We start from the raw sequence: 11,008 nt of genomic DNA on the forward strand, positions 1-11,008 counted from the left end.
GGCTATAAATTAGCTGCTGGACCCTGATTAGGGTCGATATCATGTATGTACTATACATGACTTAATTAAAATTGAATTATTGGTTTAATAATATAGCTATTTTAAAGCGTCAAAGAAAACTTCTCGTGTTCATTTTTTAAAGAAAATATCACATTTCTTATTTATTCCATTTCACATAAACACGAACTGAACATTACACTTTCCTACATTTAATTTTCAGTAAGAGTTAACTTAATCTTTCATTTTGAGTCTTTGTCTGCGTGTTGGCAACGCGCCGATAAAAATTGATTTTTCCCATGCGATTATAACTTGCTCGTGGAGGTTAAATTTTATTTTCATTTTGCGTGAAATAAATTTTTGGGAAATATAATACAATGTTTTTTAAAAATTCATTGAAAATAGAAACTTTTTTATAATTTATATGCAAAAACATTGATATCCTTCAAAAGATTATTTTTTTAATTCTAAGATGATATAAAAACCACTTTTGTGCTGTAATATGTTTGAATGCTTTCTTAACACGATTATAAATTTTCGCTTAATATTTAATCAATGAAAATTATAATTAAAATTCCAAGAATATCGCTCCGAGGTGCACATTCCCAGCCTCGAAAGTCTCTTTGTGCCAAGTTTAGTAGCTCTAGGTCAAACGGTCTGGCCTTTAGAATGCCAAGACACACACACACACACATACTCATCTTTATTATAAAATAAAGATTAAGAACATGGCGATGTTTTTATTTGTTTAAGAATTCGAACATCTCTGTCTATCGTTAGAGAACTTAGGCAAACTTTTTCTACTATACTGATCGATGTTTTTCATCAAACATAATATAATGAAAACATACCAAATTTTCTTACTGTCTGAAACATTCTGATTTTCATTATGAAGTGTAAGAAGAAAACATAAACAATTATATTTTCATGCATATCTGAATTCAGGAATGACTTAGCAATCATTTTATTCCGGATTTAATATTTTGATTGCCTTATCAAATGGAATCCTCAGATGCTTTAAAATTGAAAGTATCGCAGTTAACGAATATCTCGACCTATTATTACTTATGAAAATTCGGAGTCGATATAAGTAAATATACAGATTATAATGTGCTATCTGCAGACATTTATTAATGAGTTTAGAAATTTTGAATTTAGTGGCCTTTTTATACATTGTTCCTTAAAAATGACAAAGTTTTAGCTTTAAGCAAAACAATCATCAATTGAATCGATTTTAATGGCACGTTTATATGTTAAGAGTTTGTCGGTTTTTCTTTTAAAACTTCTTTCAATTGTTAATGATTGTCCAAGCTTTTGAAAATCTATTTAGATCAAATGAACATTTTAAAAATGTTAAACTTTTAACTTTCCTATGGAAGCAATTAATCTGATAAACATACTTTCTAAGTTTTATAATGGTGGTTTCAAATAAATTTATTCAAACAAATGCTATTTATGACTCAAAGAGTTCCGTTATTATCTGATTTAAATTATCCAAGCTTTCGTTTTAAACCCATCCAAATATAAATTTATTTCGTTATAAATCGAAAAATATATTGTTTAAGCAATAAATTGAGTGCTGATTTATTATTTGAATAGTCTGGGGTTAGCAGCGATGAAATAACCAGCATCAGTGGTAATGAGCTTTAAGAACAGATTAAAGTGAAGCATAGAAATTAATTGAAGCAGCCTTGAAATAAATTAAATAAAGGAGAAGAATGTCAAATTCGGACAATATACGGTTAACAAAATGGCGAGAAAAAAAACCCATCAAGTGATATTGAAACTAAAAAATATCAATAAGTATATTTATAGTGATGGATAATTAGTTTAAAACAGGATTTATTATTGTAATAACATTGTAGGTTATTAAATAAAAGCTAAGTCATATCACTGACTCTTCGATCCGCCCAAAGGCACACGGATAAAGAAAACTGAATGACCGGATCGCCGCAACAGCAACATTGGTGGGAACTGTGGTTGGGTCCTAAGGGCCATCACCGGCCCCGATACAACCCTTCGCGAAGGAAGTACGTCCTGTCATCGATGGGAGGAGCCAGACCCCCGCCTATTTATGTACCCTCCAGGGTGGCGAGATCCAACGACCATACCAGAAGCATTTCATTCTCTTTTCTAGGCGCTCACCCGGGGAGATTAAATAAAAGGTGAGCAAGATAAGCGTCAATCAAGAACTAAATCTATTTTATTACTTGCGCACTTGACTGGTTGTTGCCAGATATGTTTACTTAGACACACAAAAGCAGATAAATATGTGGCTGGGATCATAGTTCATTATAAATATTATTACGATTATAAAACGATGTTCCGGCCTTTTCTCCCGCATCTTCAGAATGAATAAGTTTCTATTACACTGAGTTTATATATATATATAATGATATTTTAATTCTAATTCAATTTACTTAATTTCCAAGATTTTATCTTAATTTAGCCCATAGTAACTTCATTCTAAAATTTATTTCTTGATTCAGTTCTACTGTCTCTACTTAATTAATTCAAGAGAAGCTATCTAAAACTGCTGAATCGGCTAAAAGCAGCCTAACTTTCCCACAATCCGCGTGAAGGGACAAAATACCGCTGACGAGACAAATTCTATTTTGAAAGATCCCTGTGTTTTTCCTTATCTCGTGGACGCGTATAGCAAGAATCCCTATCGAAATCTCATTATATATTAGCACTATGAAGAAATATTTTCCCTATTAATTTCTTAGGTTATATAAGACCAGGGATAAAATGTCAAAGAGCTTTATCCTCATTCCTTTCTGTGTCGTTCTGTGTGTTCATCGCTTGTACATAATACCTGCATCTTCAAGATGAAATAAAACGACTTCACGAAATAGAAAGTCTTTTCCCTGACTTCAAAATTGCATCCTGCTTCACTTAAAATAATGCTTACACACACACACACACACACACACACACACACACACACACACACACACACACACACGCACACACACACACACACACGCACACACACACACACACACATGTATATAAGCGCACTTTTTCAGCTCCGAATTAAACCTGGTAATATCTCGAATAACAGTTAACGCGTTTTACGCGCAAACCGAGTATATTTATGCCTATAATGTTCTTTGTTAATTTTATAATCTTCTTTGTACTGATTAAGGGTACAATGGCCGATGAAAATAAGAAAAATCGACTAAAAGTGCGAATTTTTTAATTTTATCTTTTAACAATAGATAGATTGTAAGTAATCGCTTGCAAAAAGAATTAATTTTGATAGCCTCATTAGTTTGTTAAATATTAAAGTCTTTGTAGTAATATTAGACTGTCATCCCCTTTTGTTTAGATCTAGACAGCAACAGTATGACAAGTTTCGTTTTTATACATATGAATACTATATATGCATTTGCATATATTTTATAAATGACATTAATTCTTTTTATAAAATTTTATATTTAACAGATGTAAGTTGTTTTAATTAATTTTCTGTTCTATATGAATCATTTAAATATTTCCCAGCTTTTTTGTAAAATGACGTTTTATCATGCCATCCAAATTTTAAAATACTACAGGCGCTTCATATTTTTAGTTACAACCCTGAAATTTTTCTGTTACACTGTATAAGCATGTAATGATATAAATTTGCATGAATAGATCATTTGTGAATGTTAGAAATTTTTATTGAAGAATTCGAGTAATATTATTACAATGATTTTCAAATTTTGCTTCAAAACCTATCAAGCGATTCTAGTTTTCATGTAAAATTTGTAATTCTAAAAAAGTTAGGCATGCAAAATATTGTGTACGATTAAAATATCTATCTGAAAAGTCTGAAAAAATAGATATATGTTCTATTCTAATGCGCATTGAACAATTTGAAGTTTAATAATATTGTAACGTTTTTTTTTTTTTTTTTTTTTTTACCAAAATAATTCAAAAAGTTACCGATGAATTTTGATAAACAAAATTTTTTACAACGTTAGATTGATATAATAAAATTACCATGCTATATTTCAGAAAAGTTTTGTTTCAACGTCCATTGTATCCTTCAATAATTCACCTACATGTGCATATAAATAATATTTTGAAATAACCATGCTCATATTTTTAACTTTTACAGTAACTCAGGGTTTTTATTTCAGTTTGTACATATATAATAAACGCCTTAATACTGAAATATTTTTTATTAATGCAGACACGAACGAGGCATTCAAATATTTTCTATATTCTAAAATGTACGCATTCTTTGTAATCGAAAATACACATATTCGATTACGAAAAGAAGAAAAGTATGCCATGATAGAAACTAGTGATTTTCAAATTCAAACATTTACTCAAAATAGTTATTTTAAGAGACTCGTCCCTCTTGAGCATAAAAAGAATTCGAATCTGACTGCGGTAAAGGAATGACGTCACTTTGTGTTGGGATTCGCCACACACCTTTCTGATACATTTCATCAACGAGATGCAGATAACTTAAGATAAATGTGGGCTGTGTATGTTCGCGATTGTGATGCACGTGAAATGATTCCAATATAAATATAATGCTCCCTCGAAGTAGTCTCGACAAAAAAGATAAAGCAAACACCATTATGTAATGAGCTGAGACTGACTATGGTAGGGGCATACGGGGCAGTTGCCCCGGGCCCCCACATTAGAGGGAGGGCCCAAATAGAATAGAAAGTTTATTTTTAGTTTATTTTACTTCAGTAATGAAGTTCGGTTCTTCATTACTGAAGTAGTGAAGCAGAGTGGGGCCCTCAAAGAAGTTTTGCTCTGGGCCCTTGTTAGGCTAAGTCGGGCCCTGGTAATGAGAGCTTTTTATATCGTCCTTCCTTTCCTGTGGTAGCAAGATTCAAAAGTAATGACTGACATTATTGAAAAATAAGGCGCTATCTTAAATGATTGAAAAAGAGATAATGCATAGTTTGTTTTTTTTTTCCTTGGAGCACTCAAGCTAGAGGTACATCGAGACGTGATATATGAAAATCTTCGCGTTCAATGCAAGAAATCATTTCCAGTTCAATTGAATCGTGCCAAAGAATTCACCCGTTCAAAAGGCTTATAAAATGATATGGTTCCCAGAATTATTTTAAAGTTCATGGTTCAAGAAGGTCATTTTAAACAGCTCTGCAGATTTCTGAAACAGTGCACAAGGGAATACACATTTTTGTTCGATCAGAAGAGTTCGAATATTCTCAAAAGTTGAATTCATGGAGCGCTTTAAAATTATCCATTGTGTACAGACGTACTCTCGACACCGTAACCCAGTTGTAACTGTAGTGATTGTTAATAAAGTTGGCGACAGTTCTGTGTATTGGATTCTTTTTAATCCTCGTTGCAGAGAGTCCTTGAACGGTGCTGTAATCGAAATCTCGCAGTCAGCCCACACGCCTCGAAGGTTTCGACGGAAATAGAACTCTCTCCTTCCTTGCTAGTAACGATGGCACGAAATAAAAATAACGACAAAGAAGTTTTTCTTTCATTGTAATAGGGTTGGTGCTTGTTTTGGCTGAATAACAGTGTTTTGTTTCCATCGGAAGATCAAACAACTATTATAAAAAGGCACAAAAATTGTTCAAAAACTCAGCGAAAAGATTACTTGTATTACTATAAGCCTACTAGGTTCGCAAACTTATTTTTTAAAAAAAATGATATATAAAATTTTTTTATTGGAGCAAATCGTTAAAACAGACTTGAAAAGTAACTATTAGAAGAAAAAAATAACACTCGTTGTCTTTAGTGTTATAAAAAAAATGATTATTTAAGGAAAATTTATCAAAATTTTCAATGTTAGGAAAAATGGAATAAGTTAAAAAATAATGGAAATATTTTATTTTTATTTCACCTATATATAGCTCAAAATTCATAAGATATTAAAAAAACCAGAAGATAAAAATTATTTTAATAAATAAAAATTTCATGAGCATTTGAAGTTGCTGTTATAGATTTGTCTATATGTCGAAATTTGTCTATGTGTTTGTACTTAAAGTGTCTGTGAGATATGTTTAAATGAACTATTTTAAAACATGCAGTCTATCACACTCTCAAAGGGTTTGGATAAATGGATACCAAATTTCGTGCAACTTTATTGAATTGATTTTGTGGTATCATGTTTCCCGTGAATCAATCGTAATGAAATATTCATTCTTCAGAAGTGCATTTAGATATTGTACTTGTAAATCAGTTCATCCAAATGCGCTGGAAACGAATGTAGTTTCTACGCTTTTTTAACAGAAATGCCACAAAAATAAGCTAACTATAACTGAGCAGAAGGAGATTTTTTATAAATACATCAAATATTATTTTGGAGAATTTTACGGTAAAAATAAAATAAATGACTCATTTTCGGTTAAAAATACCACTGTTTCAGATTTCACTTTTTATTTGTTGTGTATTATTGAAATTATTTGTCTATAGTTCTATCTTATTTATATTAAAAACAAAGTCTATTTTAGAATCTATGACTTTATTTTTAGATTATAAAAAAAAAATTCACATTTTTCTGGAAAAAGCCTCTTTGCAACCTAGTTGGATACCTTAATGTATGGAATATGATATTATAAATATTTTTAAGAATTACGAAAGAACTACGTCATCAAAAATTTATCCTCAGTAAAATAATTCTCATAAAATAATAAGAATAAAATTTTATTCTACTCAATAGAAAAAATAATTTGTCCTAAAATTAAATTATATTTGTAAGGTAAAAAGAATTATTTTACTATGGCAGGCAAGTCTTCGTTCAGATATGACAAAATGTAGAAACCATGAAAAAGACATGAATCAATCGTCCAAAATCCAAAAAAGAGTTTTTCGGGATTTAACAGAAATAATTCTGATGCTGTATTTATTATTAGATTGTAATAATTTATTGGGCAACTAATTGTAGTTGGTTCAGTATTGCACTGCAAATTACACATATAAAGGAAAGATTTTGAGTATTGGAAAAGAAATCCATAAAATTGTGTCTAGTTTCTGATTATGTAATAGCATCTGAGAAGCAGCAAGATGTAAAAGAACTGACATTTGTATAGCATCTTTTTGTGGTGCAGATTTGTCAGTTCAGGTGTCGTCCTCGTCATCTGACCGCGGTTCAAAATTATGAGGTCCGTACTAAAATAGCCCTAGTGTTGGTTTACAACGGGAATTACAAATTAAATTTAATAAATTACTTTTTATTAATTTTTGCATAATAAATCTTCAAACTACGATCACAAATTTTACTGTGTGATTCATTTAGCCTTGAATGCATGCATTCAATTCGAAAGGTGGGTATTTACTCTATCTATACAAGAGAAAGGAAAAAATTCTTTGTAATACTCAAAGAATGTGCAAGTTAAAATACAAAAAGACAAGCAATGTTTTAAATTCACGTACTAGAAATTACTTTTCAGTTTCAGAGGAAGGTCGAGAATGCTGAGGTTTTCCTGTTTTTCTCCCTTTCTGCGATTTAAAGGAAGATGTAGGTCAGTGAGAGCATTGGTTGTTATATTACTGGAAAATATTTCAAGTTCTTTTAGAATCTTCTAGAAGGCATTCCGGCTGTAAAGGGATCAAGTATTTACTACAAAATATCCATAAATAATAATTTCTTCTTAAAAGCGGGAAAAATAACAGGAAAAAAGCTTCCTTTTTCTGAGACGATCTCATTTTCTCGTATAAGTAGGATACACAACGAAAGAACTCCATGGAAAAACTTCCAACTTATCAATGGGATTTTTAGCTTATTTAATAATCTTGCTGGAAATAGAAAATTCGCTATGTCAGGTGAAAGAATAATGTTCTATCATCGCCCCGGGAATCAAGACAGGAATAGGTTAAAGATCGTAACTCGGTTCAACTTATTTCAATATCTGATAAACGACATCATATAGAGAGATGATCCGAAATCGATTAATTTGTAGAAGACGGAATTGCAATTGCATGTAAAATCAATCAAAGAATTAATTGCAATCGATATAGTGAAGCGGTTGTACCAACAATTATTAAAACATTGACAGTTTCAAACGTCAAATCGACTACATTTCTTGTACAGGAACATTACATTAGTACAACTGAATTTATGCAGGGACGATAGCAAAGTCAAGATCTCTCACGATAACGAGGAACTGCCCATCTTGGAGTTCCCTAGATAGAAACCTTATTTTTAGAAATCGCATTGAAAATATTAAAAATAAAATCAAGGACACTGAAATAAGATTCTAGCTTCGAAGAATTAGCATTCCGAACTCTAAGAAAAACAAATACATTATTTCTCACACTATGAAAATTCCAATAATTAATCATATATCACCGATATAATCACCAGGCACCACTACTAACAATGAATCATGCAAAACTAGACTTTTAGTGGCATAGCCTTGATTGCAAACATATGAAATCTGCCATTCATAATATTCTCAAAAAGTTGTGAAAGAGATTCTTTGAACCTTTTCTTGATTCTTCACTAAAGAAATCCAAAGAATGAAAAGGAGACAAGATCATTGTTGACAGGATGATTTTCTGCCGCCTACTCTTTTGTGAATACCGTTTCATTGATAAGAAAATGTTGCGTAAAACAGACTCGTTATATCCTATTTTTTAGTCATTTTATTTAAAAGCAAAATAAGTTCTAAATAATTTAAATTTTGTTGAAAAAAATTATAAACATAAATTAATTTGATACCTTTGAAGTCTATAATGTCTCAATTTTTTCTATGAGCAAGAATTGTAATTGAAATTGTGAATTCTAGTTCTTCTATTTAAGTTCATCTAATAATTTTGACGATTTCTTTCCGCTTAACATGCAACTGTAAGGATTTTGTTTGTTTGTTGTTGTTGTTGCTAACATGGTATAATTAATTCACATCTAAATTATAAAGCAGAATATCAAATACAATATCATATTTCATATTCTGTTTTAAATACAATTCGCATTTAAAGAATTCTTGATTCCGTGAATACTCTTTCACTCCATCCATTAAGTAAAAGATTATCAAGCTCTTTCCTCACATGGTTTTGATGAATTAACTCGTTTCGATCTTCATAAGTCAAAAAAAAAAAAAAAAAAACAACATTCCGGAATTATGTTAGAGTTCCTACCTGTCCCTTTGTGCGTGAGCACAAAAAACACAACAAACTAGAAAAATGAGCTTTGGTATGTTTAAATAAAAATTGTAGATAACAAAAATGTAATTTTGGAATAAATTCGCCAACTGCAAACATCACGTTTGCAAGCAGTTTATTCCTCCCACTGAAGATGTGCAATGGATTTCAAATTTAAATCGGCGTACGTATTTTATGAGCGTACTTGAACTATGAGTTGACACTGAACTGTAGATTCCATTAAAAGTCGATAATTCAATTAATACTAGGTTTGATATTTTAGCTCATTGAGATATATTAATTGGAAATTTACTTATTTGTGAATTATTCGTATTAAGATGGTTTTTTTCGTTGGATACAAGCAGTATTTAGTAGAATAATTAATGTCTCATGTCTCTTTATTTTATTGCTACTTAGAATGTGAAATTTTTATAGTATTTCTTGTCTTCAATCAAGCGTTTGTTAAATTTCTATAGGGGTGAAGCATTAAACATATTTTGGGGGAAAATCATTTAAAAATATATTAAAGCAGGGTTATCTGTTCAGATGCATATCCCGCGATTTCCTCGGGTTGGCAATCAGTTCATTTTCTGTTGCATCCTGCGTTTTTCGCCGTTTAGAGTGTTTATTTTTACAATTACAGATTTTTATTATATTATATTATTATCGTGTAACATATAGTATTAGTTCACTTTCTTTGAAAAATATTTGAACTTATTTGCAAACATTGCATCTAAATAGAGATTTTAAAGAATTACGCAGCCAGAGGGTTCATTTGTATCATTCTGTTTACAATTCTGTCATTAGCCACTGAAGAACCTCCCCCCCCCTCCTCTTTTATTATTCTGTCATAGTATTCCCGAAATATTCAATCATATTTTAATGAACATTCGCGTAAAGCCATTTTTAAGATTTTCTTCATTATTATAATCATTAGAGAACCAAAGGTCAGCAATTTATGAGTTGCTTTTTAAAGTTGTCGAAAATGAGTTTCTCTTTGTGTGCCATTTAAATAAATGCTTTTTATATGCTTAAAGCTTAAAAAATGTATTGTAATAATTGCTGAATGCCCAATTATTTGAAAAGTCATATTGTAATTGTTTGTGATCCGGCTATTTGTTATCCATGTTAAAATAGTAGTGATTATTATTGTTAAAAACAATAAAATCAAATTATTTTAAGCAAATTATACTAAGCATTCAAAGCATGTCAAATAGAATGCTGGTACTCCAAATATTTATAATATATTTAGCTTCTATGAATAATAAAACTGAAAAACATACTCCAATAATAGAGTAACGAATAACACATAGTTCCTAACGAGATTTATGTTGCTGAATTTCTTGAGAAAACTTATCGAAACTCGATGAGTATAAGCTTTCGTTCATTTTCAAATAATTGGGCAGACTCGGAAGGTTTAACTGATTTCTTAACTTACGTTTTAGACAAATTCATATTTGAAAATATCTGCTGGCAAAAATTAATAATTAATAATGTGTGAAAAATTAGTACATCAATAATAATTAATGTGTTAATTAATAATCGACAAAAGTCTCAAATATATTAAGTTTTCAATTTTTAATATAAATTCAAGTAAATTGTTTCTAATCTGATGATGTAAAATTTTCATCATTGAATGCGATTTAGTTCTCGATGTTGGAGATTTTTGTTTGTAAAAGATAAGATTTAGAATAAAGCAAGAAATAATTCACATGCAGTATTATAGGAACTTATTCTTTTACTTAATTTAATTATTTTATATTTTTATTTTTACATTATATAAAAATGATATATTTATTATTTAAAAAATTATTCTTAAGAATCTTAATTATTCGCAAAAAATTTTGCTGAACGCTGAATTAGAATATTTATGATAATTATAATTTTAAGTGTGACTCGTTTTACTTAACGGCTAAAATACAACTCTTAAGTTAAA

This window comes from Argiope bruennichi, chromosome 9, assembly GCF_947563725.1.
Source record: "Argiope bruennichi chromosome 9, qqArgBrue1.1, whole genome shotgun sequence".
Classification (NCBI taxonomy): domain Eukaryota; kingdom Metazoa; phylum Arthropoda; class Arachnida; order Araneae; family Araneidae; genus Argiope; species Argiope bruennichi.